Below are 13431 nucleotides of genomic sequence, written 5' to 3' on the forward strand. Positions count from 1 at the left end.
AACAGATGACAGGCTTATATGTGTAGTTTATTCTGAAGCGTGCTGCTTAGTTCTCTAATGTCTAATTCTAAAACTAATTTAGTATTCTGGAAGACATTGCCTTGTGTGCTTCTGTCATGCCAACAAAAATTTACAAGGATTGATCAGTTTCATATGCAATGCATATGCGACTTAGGCTCGGTAGGCCGTTGCAGAATGTTTTTGTACTTAGTTTGCATTTCAAGACAGGTTTTATCAGATTCATTGGGTTTGTTATAAAAAGCATCCATCAGGGCTGTCAGATAAAACTGTCGAATACTGAGTTAATGTTCACGCATCAATCAATCAACTCCTCCGCACTGCAGCTTCAGTACAATGCGGTTAACAAAATTATAGGACGTTACACTAAATCCCTTTTTACACGTCATATAGTATCTAGTAAATAGATGCTTCTGTAATAACAGATGTGTAACTGTTCAGTAGACCCTAGTACTGCACATCAGAAATAGACATACTTAAGAGATGATTGCCTCTGAAAGGAAGAGAAAGAGAAACAATTGCATCTTCAACAAGCTACTCAACAGATTCCCGCGTCTAACGCTCCTTTAGCTGCCACTTCGCCATTTGTCATAAACTTTCTTGCAGCGCAGAAATAGACAGACCTGACAAGACACCCCACTTTCCTGCCATCATAGCATCATCACGTCCTTTGAGAACCCTTGAACGCAAGCTAAACGTGGGCTCACACACATTGAGATCAGATTGCATCTATACGCATGTCTATCTTATGCTTAATTAAGTTAGCGAGCATCGCGCTTGAATCCTAATGAGTACGCTCTCCCACATTACCGAATGATAGAAAAGAAAGCTGGCAGTCGGCCCGATTAGAAAAGAGAGAGGAGAAAAACGATTGAATACAAAATGCAATTATAATCAGCTGCTTCATCTACAATCAGGCTTTCATGTAAGTCTTTTGCGCCTCCATTTGTTGATGAGGGCCTTTGATGTCTCGAGACTCGCAAAACAGATGAGAGGCGGGAAAAGGGGATTGGGGATCAACAGGTTGGGTTAAATGAACAGCGGTGTTATTTACTAAATAGATCCCTCGGAACAGAAATGTTTTATGCTAAAGTTGCCTTGACTTCATTAGAGTTGAAATGAACAGACGTCTGAAGTGTGACGGCACTGAAAATAATCTAAGCTATTTTAAGCTGGTCTTGGCCGGTTTGTGGTAGTATACCAGTCTGGCCAATATGGTCTTAGCTGGGTTATGATGGTCTAAAAGGTCTGACTAGCCTGAACTGACTGACCATGGTCTGGGAAACCTGCTAAGACCATCAATCAAGCAGTTGTAGGGCTGGGTTTTGACACAAATTTGATTTGATATTGATTATTTTAGATATATCAGGTACAGTTCATGCCAAATTTTTTCAAGGAAAAAAATGCTGTAAAATATACATGAGAGTCAGTTGGTACTACATTGGGCTACTGTAATATTGAAGGTTAAAATTAACTGATTTGCATACAAATGCTTAAATTACACTCAGTGAAGTTTTTATAATAATAAAGTTACCAATAACATAAATATATTTCTACACCAATTCATTTTTTTTTTAAGTATTAAATGGGGGGCTGTCATAAAAACTTGACAGATTTATTCAAAAATTAAAGGAGAAGTCCACTTCCAAAACAAAGATTCACATATAATGTATTTACCCCCTTGTCATCCAAGATGTTCATGTTTCTTTCTTCAGTCGTAAAGAAATTATGTTTTTTGAGGAAATCAATTCAGCATTTTTCTTCATATAATGGACTGGTATGTTGCCCTGATTTTGAACTTCCAAAATGCAGTTTAAATGAGGCTTCAAACGATCCCAAATGCAGTTGTAAACGAACATTGTATTCTCGTTCAAGACAGTTAAAAAAAAACTCCAATTGTAATTAACTTCAAAAATCATTTCAAAATCACTCTACATCGCTGCAGAAGTTCCGACCCAGTCTTTGCAAAGTGAACATGCAAAGAAGATCAAACACCTTTAACAAAAAAGTTTTTCAACGTACCCTAATTGTCATGAATCGGAAAAAACAGAGTTCAGGCAGAGTAAGCCAAGACAAGCATTTGGCATTAAAAAGTATATAAATTGTATTATTTTTATGAAAATAACTGATCGTTACGCTAGATAAGACCCTTTGTTCTTGGCTGGGATTGTTTACAACCGCATTTGGGATTGTTTGAAGCCGCATTTAAACTGCATTTTGGAAGTTCAAAATTGGGGCACCATAGCAGTCCATTATATGGAGAAAAATCCTGAAATGTTTTCCTCAAAAAACAATTTCTTTGACTCTTTTTTTGTGTGTTGTTGCAGTGCAAACAAATACATTAAGTATTCTTATTCAAATACATATACCAAAACAATTGCAGTTGGAACAATTCTTTGAGAGAAGTGTTGCATTTTCTGACAGAATTGCAAGGGTGCCGATATTTTTGGCCATTACTGTAATTCGTTATCTGTTAACTATTTTTTTTTTCTACATTAGTTAACATGAACAATGAAAGACACTAAAAAGCATTTACTAATGTTTCATTAATCAATATTTAATATTACTGAACTACCAATGAACTAATTTGAACAAAGATTAACAAATAATATAACAAATGTAATATTCTTTGTTAGGTAATTAGTTAACTAACATTAACATAACTAATGGCATAAAATAGTTCAAATAGAAATAAAATAGTTATATATATATATATATATATTTTTTTTTTTGTAGATTTAAAATATATGCTTAAAATGTTTGAATATTTTTCTGTTAACAACAAATGTCAGAACAAATATCAGAAAAAGTTATTTAAACCGAAGTCAAGGTTCTTGTGAACTATCCCTTTGAATATGGATATCCACCAACATTTGACCACCAGAAAGTATTCAAATACTTCTTGTCCTAATATTGAATAATATTGTAGCTATAATTAGCTATAATTTTATATTATCTATAATTATTAAAATATTTATGAAATGTGTTCCTTGGAAAGTGGTATTTTTGATTAAAATAAATGCCACATATGCTGATATTTTCTATATTCATACATTTACATGTGCCTTAAGTATTCAAATACTTTTTGGGGCCACTGTATGATGAAAAGCATTGTTGTTGTGGGTAACACTACATAATAAGTTTCCATTAGTTAATGTTAATGTATTAACTAACATGAATAAACAATGAACAACACATTTACTACGGTATTTATTAATCTTTGTTAATATTAATGAAAATACAGTCGTTCAATTCACAGTGCATTAACTAATGTTAACAATCTTTTGATTTTAAAAATGCATAGTAAATATTGAAATTAACATTAAATAAGATTAATAAATCCTAATGTTAACTAATTAACCTTATTGTAAAGTGTTACCATTTTGTCTAACATTAATTTGTTTTTGTCTAATCATTATTTTCTGCAATAGACAACAATGCAAATAAACCAAGTGAACTTGCATTTTAAACAATTTCAATAAATACTTAAGAGTTGGACTGAATTGGAGAACAAAAAATAAATGCATTCACTCCAACTCAGTAATAGGATTTGAAATGGATTTTTCAGAGAACAAACAGAGGATATGGATTAAATTTTGGCTGTTTTGCATTGTGCTATTATTTCACACTTCTGGCAAAAGGCAAATGCACAAAGGCTTGAGCGCACAGGAGGCCTGATCTGTAAAGAATAAGAGATTAAATGTTCACTGAAATGCACACATAAACACACACACAAATGCTGTTGTATCCTGCTGAGAATGCTGGGAGTCAGAGATTAAATTCTCCTCAGATGTGCCATTATTCTGCCATCATCCATTCAAACTTGAGTCACTGTCTTGAGCTGTCTAAAGACAATTATAAATCCCCATTGATTACATCCTATTCCCCCTAGAGCCATCTAAATGACTGATATTCACTCTATCTGCTTTCCTCACGTCTAGATCGCTTTTCCACTACCACTTATTCTCAAATTCACATAATGTACTGTTCTGTCTTCATATGTGAGCTATTATATATATATGATCTGTGGAGGTCAGAGTGCATGCGTTCATGGGTCTCAGATCAGCTGGTAAGCTCATCAGACTGTTAGTGGTATGGGAATACGGCATGAGATCAGAGGAGAGGCTGTTTCCTCAGGCTGTCATTCACAGCATGTTGTGCCAGACCAGAAACAGCAAGGTTTAAAAGATTCCCGGTAGTCCAGAAAGCTGATTCAAGTCAGTTGTTTATGTGGCAATGCAGGCAACACTTGGAGATGCACATATAGTATTCATATTCATACAGTATATTTATATAACTATATTCAAATAAAAAAAAAAAAAAAAAACATATACTGAAATACTAACTAAAACTAAACTGTAACTTAAGAAATTCTAAGAAAACTGTTTTCAGTTCAGTTGAACGAGATCTGCCAAACATATATAATAATGACATATGCACTCGAGTCAGAGACCAGACCACTGCTTCTAGAGTTACACGGGCCTTAGGTGTGGGTCTCCACAAGACCCCATCCAGACAGCTGCTGAGGATATTAACTCTATTCTGTTACGACAGAGCCTCTTTTGTTCTGTGTGTTAACATGTTTTTGACATTTACATTGGCAGCAATAGAGTGTCTGGAGCATATTCTGGACCATACTGAGGAAAACTGAGAGGCGAAGTTTGCTGGAGGTGCAGTACACATGAGCTTTTTATTGAACGCTGTCATTTGTCACTGACGACAGTTTTGTTGCATGTTCAACTCTCTGGCAGGACATTGAAAAACTGATAGTCTTTTGCAATGCTTAGATTCATATCTTAAAGGTAATATTGCAACATCTGGAATTTCAATATTCTAGCCCAAAAGTTGCTTAAAATATTAGGTAGGCTTTGCATGTTCATTCTTGGGGCTAGAAATTCACCAGGAGGTAGATCATACAAGAAATTATTTCATAACAGTTGCACCACTTGTAATAATGTGTAGTATTTCAGCGAAAAACACTGATATTAAAGAATTAGTTCTCTTTCAGAATAAAAATGTTCTCATAATTTACTCACCCCCATGTCATCTAAGATGTTCATGTCTTTCTTTCTTCAGTAAAAAAACTAAATTAAAGTTTCTGACGACAACATTCCAGGACTTTTCTCCATATAGTGGACTTCAATGGGAGCCTGTGGGTTGAGGGTCCAAATTGCAGTTTCAATGCAACTTCAAAGATGATCACAGCTTATCTAGTGAAACGATCTGTTATTTTGTAAAAAAAAATAAATAAATAAATAAAAATGTGTATATTTCTTAGTCACAAATGCTCGTCTTGCACTAGCTAGACTTCACACATTACATCAGGGGTCACCAAACTTGTTCCTGGAGGGCCGGTGTCCTTCAGAGTTTACCTCCAACTTTCCTCAACACACCTGCCTGGAAGTTTCAAGTATACCTAGTAAGACCTTGATTAGCTGGTTCGGGTGTGTTTGATTAGGGTTGGAGCTAAACTCTGCAGGGACACCGGCCTTCCAGGACGGGGTCTGGTGACCCCTGTATTACATAGTCAAACTGGAAATGTCACGTGTGACGTAGGCGGAAGTACTGACCCAGTGTTTACAAAGCGAACATGCAAAGAAAGTCAGCCGCCCTTTACTAAAAAAAAAAAAAAAAACAAAAAAAAACGGACTTTCAGCCCCATTGAAGTTCACTATATGTGACTCTGCACCACAAAAACAACTTTATGTAGCACAGGTAGCAATAGCCAACAATGGGTCAAAATTGTATGGGTCAAAACTGCAAGAAAACAGTACAAACAGCATTTCACATTAAAGAGCATTTCAGTTAGACAAAGCTTAAAATATTAATCACGACTAAAAACTGTTTTGGATGATTATGTATTAAACAATAATATTCACATTTTTCATGCACTTACCCTACGATGCAATCCTTAGTAATTACATCAAATTAAAGTTGTTCAAATAAACAAATATTTCTGGCCCACAGGCAATTATTCCAAAATAACAATATTGATCATCTTAAACAAGTCATATATTCTCTGTAACTGAGTGTGTTTACTGAATAGCATTATACTTTATACAAAAACACATTACATTACATTACACATACATTACACATTAAAATGAAGGATGACATACATAGTAGAGTGTCAGTAAAAAATTAAAAAAAACACTTTTACATATTGCCATTTTTTTTAGAAGTCAAACTAAATAAGTTTAGTTTTCTTCACAAAACTGGTGTCTTTTCATTGACAATAATACAAGCGGAAATCCCTTTACACTACTAATCGCAGCCGGATGTAAAGACACACCGACTATGATAAAGGTCTATTAAAGGAGAAGTCCAGTTCCAGAACAAAAATTTACAAATAATGTACTCACCCCCTTGTCATCCAAGATGTTCATGTCTTTCTTTCGTCAGTCACACCATTTTTCTCCATATAATGGACTGATATGGTGCTCCGAGTTTGAACTTCCAAAAGGCAGTTTAAATGCAGCTTCAAACAATCCCAAATGTGGTTTTAAAAGATCCCAGCCGAGGAAAAAAGGGTCTTATCTAGCGAAATGATCTATTATTTTCATTTTAAAAAACACAGTTTAAATACTTTTTAATCTCAAATGCTCATCTTGTCTTTCTCTCCCTGAACTCTGTGTATTCTGGTTTAAGACTGTAAGGGTATGTCGAAAAATTCCAATTGTAATTCCTCCCTCAACTTCAAAAATCATTTCAAAATCATCCTATATCGCTGCAGAAGTACCGACCCAGTCTTTGCAAAGTGAACATACAAAGAAGATCAAACACCCTTAACAAAAAAGGTAAAACAGCGATATAGGAGGATTTTGAAGTTAAAGAAGAACATGAGATGGGAGTTTTTCGACATACCCTAACTGTCATGAACCGGAAATGACAGTCCAGGCACAGCAAGACAAGACGAGAGTTTGACATTAAAAAGTATTTAAATTGTACTATTTTTATGAAAATAATTGTTTCGCTAGATAAGACCCTTCTTCTTCGGCTGGGATCATTTACAACCGCATCTTGGATCATTTGAAGCTGCATTTAAACTGAATTTTTGAAGTTTAAACTTGGGGCACCATAGAAGTCCACTATATGGAGAACAATGCTGAAATGTTTTCCTCAAAAAACATAATTTCTTTACGACTGAAGAAAGAAAGACATGAAATCTTGGATGACACGGGGGTACATCATCTGTAAATTTTTGTTCTGGAAGTGGACTTTTCCTTTAAGTAAAAATCATGTTTCATGAAGGTATTTTGTAAATGTCCTACCGTAAATATATCAAAACCTAATTTTTGATTAGTAATATGCATTGCTAAGAACTTCATTTGGACAACCATAAAGGCGATTTTCTTAATATTTAGATTTTTTTTGCACCCTCAGATATTCAAATAGTTGTATCTTGGCCAAATATTGTCTGATCCTAACAAACCATCAATAATCAATAGAAAGCTTATTTATGTAGATTTCAGATAATGTATATGTCTCACTTTGACTGGTTTTGTGGTCCAGGATCACATATGTAGAAAATCCTGGAATGTCTTCCATAAAAACCTTAATTTCTTTTCGACTGAAGAAAGAAAGACATGAACATCTTGGATGACATGTTCTAATATGCTGATTAGCTGCTCAAGAAACATTGCTTATTTTTATCAGTGATGAAAACTGCTGTGCTGCTATACATTTTTTTAGGATGCTTATGACTTGTGTTTGGGGTTTTTCTCTCTCTCTCTCTCTCTCTCTCTCTCTTTCTTCTCTCTCTCCCTGCAGAACCAGTGTCTCCACCTGTGCTTAATTAGAGCTCTGCGGTGATTGGGTGATGGGAGAGGAGAGAGAGAGTATTTAAACTACAGCTTCCTTCAGACCAGTAGTTGGTGGTGGCTGGATGTGTGCGATGGCTGAGGTCTTGTCCTCTCCTGACAGATTTGTGAAACCTTGGCTTGGTGATTTGGTGTATCTTTCTCTCAACTGTGTTAAGATTGTTGAAGTAGTGCCTCTGTTTATTGTCTCTCTGATTATATCTATGATTGAGACTTTTTCTGAAAGAGAAGTGGCTTATTGTAAATATTGTAATTTAGTTAATGTTTGGGTTTAGTCGAAAGGTGGGTGCCATTTTGTTTTCTAGCTCATATTTTCTCCTGGTTATGTTAGTTAGGGAGTTAATCCTTGAAGCTTAGGTAGTTGATTTATAAAATAGGTAGTTTTGTTATGTTTGTTATTTTGGCCTTGCCCCCTTCTGAAGTCAAAACCCTTTTGTTATGTCTTTGTTTTGAAATATGTAAATAAAAACTTCTCTTTTGCGGTTCTTATTGTAGCTTTTCTGGGCTTGGAGATGGTGTTTCTCTCTGACGTCACGCTGCTAATCACCACCAACCATTTATTTATTTCTGTCGCATACCATAACAATTTCTAGAAAGTTCAAAAGACCATCATTTACTTGAAATAGACATCTTTTGTAACATTATAAAGGTGTTTACAGAATCATGAATCCCACAAACCCTCCATTTTATTTACTGACCATCGGAATCCATTTATACTTTACACTTTTGTGCCACAAAACTCTGGGCAGATTTATGTCAGTCCAGCTCTTTGCCTTGACGTATTGTGCTTGCAGTTTTGCGTGTTAAAGTTGCATGCTATTGAGCACACTGGGAGAGCTTACTAACACATAAATCACTGCACAGTTTAGAATTCGGGTACTTCAATGTAAGTCAAGGGTTATGTCCTTCAGTCTTTACTGTTATTCAGCCTCTTTATCTCCCTCTCTCTTTAGCCATGAGGGTTTCAAGCATCAGTCATAGACCATCTCACTTCAGCTGTCAGTATCTGATCTATTATAGCTCTAATAAAAACTGCATAGACCTAAGACCAGACCTCACACCTCAGGACTTGCACATACACACACACATACACGCACCAGGCAAAGACAGATAACTGCGGCCCATTTGGAGTCCCATTTAAGCTATATTTACTTATCATCCCCTGCCAGTGGCGCTCTTTTGTTTGTCCACAGGAGAGAATCTGAAGGTGACCTTCAGAGAACTAACACAGGATACTCACACACACCACAGTCCTTAGAGATTTGAACACCTTGTCTACATTCACAAAGCCATGGAATGCACTTGTCAGTCCTGTTTAAAAGCTAAACACAGTTCTGTTCACAGTTCAGCTATGACAGAGTGACAACTGCATTCAATAACCAAAGTGACAGGAGTCACAACCAAATTTTGAGAGCAAGTAGTTGTCTGTCACACCACTGACACAAGGAAATTTCAGTTTGTCAGAATACATGACTACTTTTGAATGGCTGTCTGTGTTAGGGCTACATGAAGAAATAAGGATATTGGGCCTCCTTCATGAAAAACAAGGAGAATAACCTTCTGTGTAAATTGTTCATATATTCATGGAGTTATATATAAGACACTGTATATTTCATTTGAACTATATTACACAAAATATATAGAATACTGGCAAATTAAAATGCTGATTTAAAAACAACCCAATTTGGGTTATTTGGTAACCCAGCACTGGGTAAATATTGGACAGAACACATGTTGGGTTGTTTTGACTCAGCTGGTTGGGTTAAAATGTTTTTACCCAACATGCTGTGTTGTTTATTTAAGTCAACTATTGTTTAAAAATAATTATATTGCTGGCTTAAAATGGGCTGGAAATTAAAAATCACACAGAATTACAGAGGAAACAGCAATAATCAAAAGATGAACATTTATTATTAAACAAGAACACCCATGGACAAAAATATAAAACAAATTGAATTTGTTTGGATGAATACAGCATATTTTGCAATATTACATACATTTGAACTATAGTTTAATAAGCATTTTAGAAATAAAAAAAATGGAACATTTAAAAAGTAGTGTTTTAATTCAAGTGTATTCAACCGTTCTCTGTAATCACTTTTCACTGACATAGCGCTAAAGGTCTTTTCACACTAAGTCCGAAATTCTCATCCAAAATTTTCGCACATTAAAAATAAATAACTTGTGTATATAAATAACTATAAATACCTTTTGTCCGTCATAAAAAATTGGGATCAGTTTCATTTTTCTGTGCTTTCGCATCCGTAGCAAGCATTTTGATAGGAAAGGATGACAAATAAATGATAATAAAAAAAAACTAAAAAATGCATACAAAAATTTCTGACTCTGTGTGCAAAGACCTTAACTTTCATGCTGGTGTGTCTGTGAAATCTGAGCCGGTAATGGCCTGCTGTTCGCCGGGGCTGTTTCACTCATAGCTGAAAGATACCATGACTGACTCCATAACCTGCCCATAAACAAACAGTACTAAGATTAGAGAATATTTTAACATCAAATTAAATTCAGTATTATAACAAATCTGTTTGTTATGCAAGGCAAAAGGCGTTTCCATCATGCAAAATGACTGCTGCTAATGCAAATGACTGACATTTCATCCTTGTATGTTAGGTTCCATAAAATAATTTACAGCACAGTAAAGACTTAATACATGAAATAAAGTGTGTATAAACCTTTATTTTCCTGAAGTAGTGCACCAAATTGGTGGCACTATGAACCACTCTCTCCTGTAAATTTAAGCAAAAAGCCTTCGCTCTGACTGTAACAGCTGGGTGTTTCGTCAGAGACAGGCTCAACCCAGCAGCTGGGTAGAAAAAAATAATCCAATATTTAATAACCATTAAAATGACTCAGTTACAGCTTAGTTACAGAAAAACTACCCAACACCTGGGTAAACTTTAAAAACAACCCAATTAAATGATCCAGCAGACTGAACCCGGCATTTGGGTTAAAAATAAATAAATAAATAAATAAATAAATAAACAGCCTAGCATTTTTTAGAGTGTAGTTAACATTCTGTTTAAGTTCTTAGGTTGTCAAACAAAAACTTCCATGTAACATTCTGGGAACTTTATAGTATAAAAACTAAAACCTAAAAAGAACATTCTGAGGTTGTTCCGAAAATGATGGTTCCCAAAACATAATCAAATTAAAACTATATTGGTGTTTAGTAAACACAATCTTGATAAAACGGTTTAAATATAGCCTTATATGACTAGTTATATTATTACATGTTACAAGATTGCTTAAACTTAAAGGGATAGTTCACTCAAAAATGAAAATTCTGTCATTAATTACTCACCCTCATGTCGTCCCAAATTTTTAAGACCTCCGTTCATCTTTGGAACACAAATTAAGATATTTTTGATGAAATCTAAGAGCTTTTGAACCTTGCACAGACGGCATGTTCAAGGCCCAGGAAGGTAGTAAGGACATCATTAAAGTAGTCCATGTGGTTCAACCTTAATTTTATGAAGCTACAAGAATACTTTTTGCGCAAAAAGGAAACAAAGTAACAACTTTATTTGATATCTTCTCTTCCATGTCAGTCTTCGACAGAAGCTGTCGTGATACTCTTATGATAGGTTGAACTACTGATGTTACATGGACTAATTTAACATGTTTTTTAATGTCCTTACTACCTTTCTGGGCATTGAACTTGTCAGTTACATTGTTGTCAGGGTCAGAAAACTGGATTTTATCAAAAATATCTTAATTTGTGTTCTGATGAACGAAGGTATTACGGGTTTAGAACGACATGAGGGTGAGTAATTAATGACAGAATTTTTATTTTGGGGTTAACTATCCCTTTAAATCTTTTAAAGTTGCATTAGCATCAACAAACGTAATTGCAAAAAAGAATGTTTTCAAACAGGTTGACCCAACTGCTTGAGATTGTTGCAGACATATAAGAATATTGCATCCAAGTTTGAGACACCAAGCAGTCACTCCTTCAAATAAAAGCCTCTCTCGTTGCAGTCTCATGAGCAATTAGTGATTATACCAAATATATGTGTATGTTTTGTTCTCTAGTGGTCCAAATCTGGTAGAGTGCGAGTAAAATCTGAGTCAAGTAAATGTTCTTTGATTCTTCGGTACTGTACTGTAGGTCTTTGGCTACTTTGCTCTTTAAAGAGTCGTTCCTAAAATAACCTCATTCTAATCTCTCTTTCACAGTCCATTACTTTGACTGGCAGGTGGGTCATTCTGACTGGAGATAATGGAACATGCTGGTCTGCCCTCCCTCTGTTTCTGTCTGTCTGTCGCTCTCTCTCTCTCTCTTTCTATCTTTAAGTTATATTATAAAAATGAAAGAGGTCGAGACCTGCTTACGGCATGTATTTAACTTTCTAGGACTTTTTGCGGTGACTGATAAATTCTCCCTGAAGTCGCCCATTCAGTATTCCAACTAAAGAACACCTCGGCTGCACCCAAAAAAACTGCTAAATCCGCTTCCTAAAGAATAACACTCTATCCATTCTCCTGCTTTTTTCCCCGCTGCATCCCATAATAGTTACTTCAATGTCTACCCTCCCTATGAGGCAAAAGCTTAGCTCGGGACAGAGTGTATTTACTGCTTCACACCATTGTGAGATTTAAAGGTGAACTTCACTGCCTTTCAGCGCTAAATCCAATTCGTCCAGGATTATGCCAATACCAATATAAGTGGAATTGATTGTTTTTCCACATTGAGTTTAAAAGAATTATTTAACATAGTTTTTTCAGTGCTCTTTGTGTGTGGTGAAGCTCAACAATGCAGCCATTCAAGGAGGGCTTGCTCTTTGTGCTTCTGCGCTTTACCATTTGTACTCCGTAAGGTTGGCTGTGCATCTGTGGCGGAGGTTACAATGGCTGATCGCTTGGGAGAATGAGGGATAGAGAAAGGAGATTGTGCCTCTAATAATCACCCACATGAAAAATCATTTTCTGTATCTCAGAACAAAAGCAATAACAGACCCGTCGCCATGGCTACGACAGCCCTCTTTAAAGACGAAACATGAGACCTCTGTCTCATAAACACCTCTCGTTCTATCCGGTTTCCCCTTTCTCTCTGATGAAGAAGGCAGACCGGAGCCCAGCAGGTCTAAACGACGGTCTAATGGATGTGCGTTTAAAGCCCCCCATTCCCCGGTAATCACAGCTTCTACGTGGCCACATCTATCACTGCGGCAACAAATATTAGTTCTCATATGTCCTGCTCTCGTCTGTCTTTGGGAGTCGGTGTAAGAGAATGAGTGTATGTGTGTACAGGACAGTTTAATGGAAGGACCTTCTATCAGGAGACAAGTTGTTTTGATGGTGACTTCAAACAAAGTCATTTTGACTGCAGTTCCTCTATTGACTAACGGAGCTGAAAACCAAAAAAAAAAAAAAAAAAAAAAAGGAGGGATAAGAGAGAGCCAAAACTGGCATGCAACGTTCTGGAAACATTCATTTAAATGAGTAGTTCATTCCCAGAACAAAAATTCACCCCCTTGTTATCCAAGATGTTCATGTCTTTCTTTTTTCAGTCGTAAAGAAATTATGTTTTTTAAAGAAAACATTTCGGGATTTCTCTCCATATAATGGATATGTA

This window comes from Labeo rohita, chromosome 8, assembly GCF_022985175.1.
Source record: "Labeo rohita strain BAU-BD-2019 chromosome 8, IGBB_LRoh.1.0, whole genome shotgun sequence".
NCBI classification, from domain to species: Eukaryota; Metazoa; Chordata; class Actinopteri; order Cypriniformes; family Cyprinidae; genus Labeo; species Labeo rohita.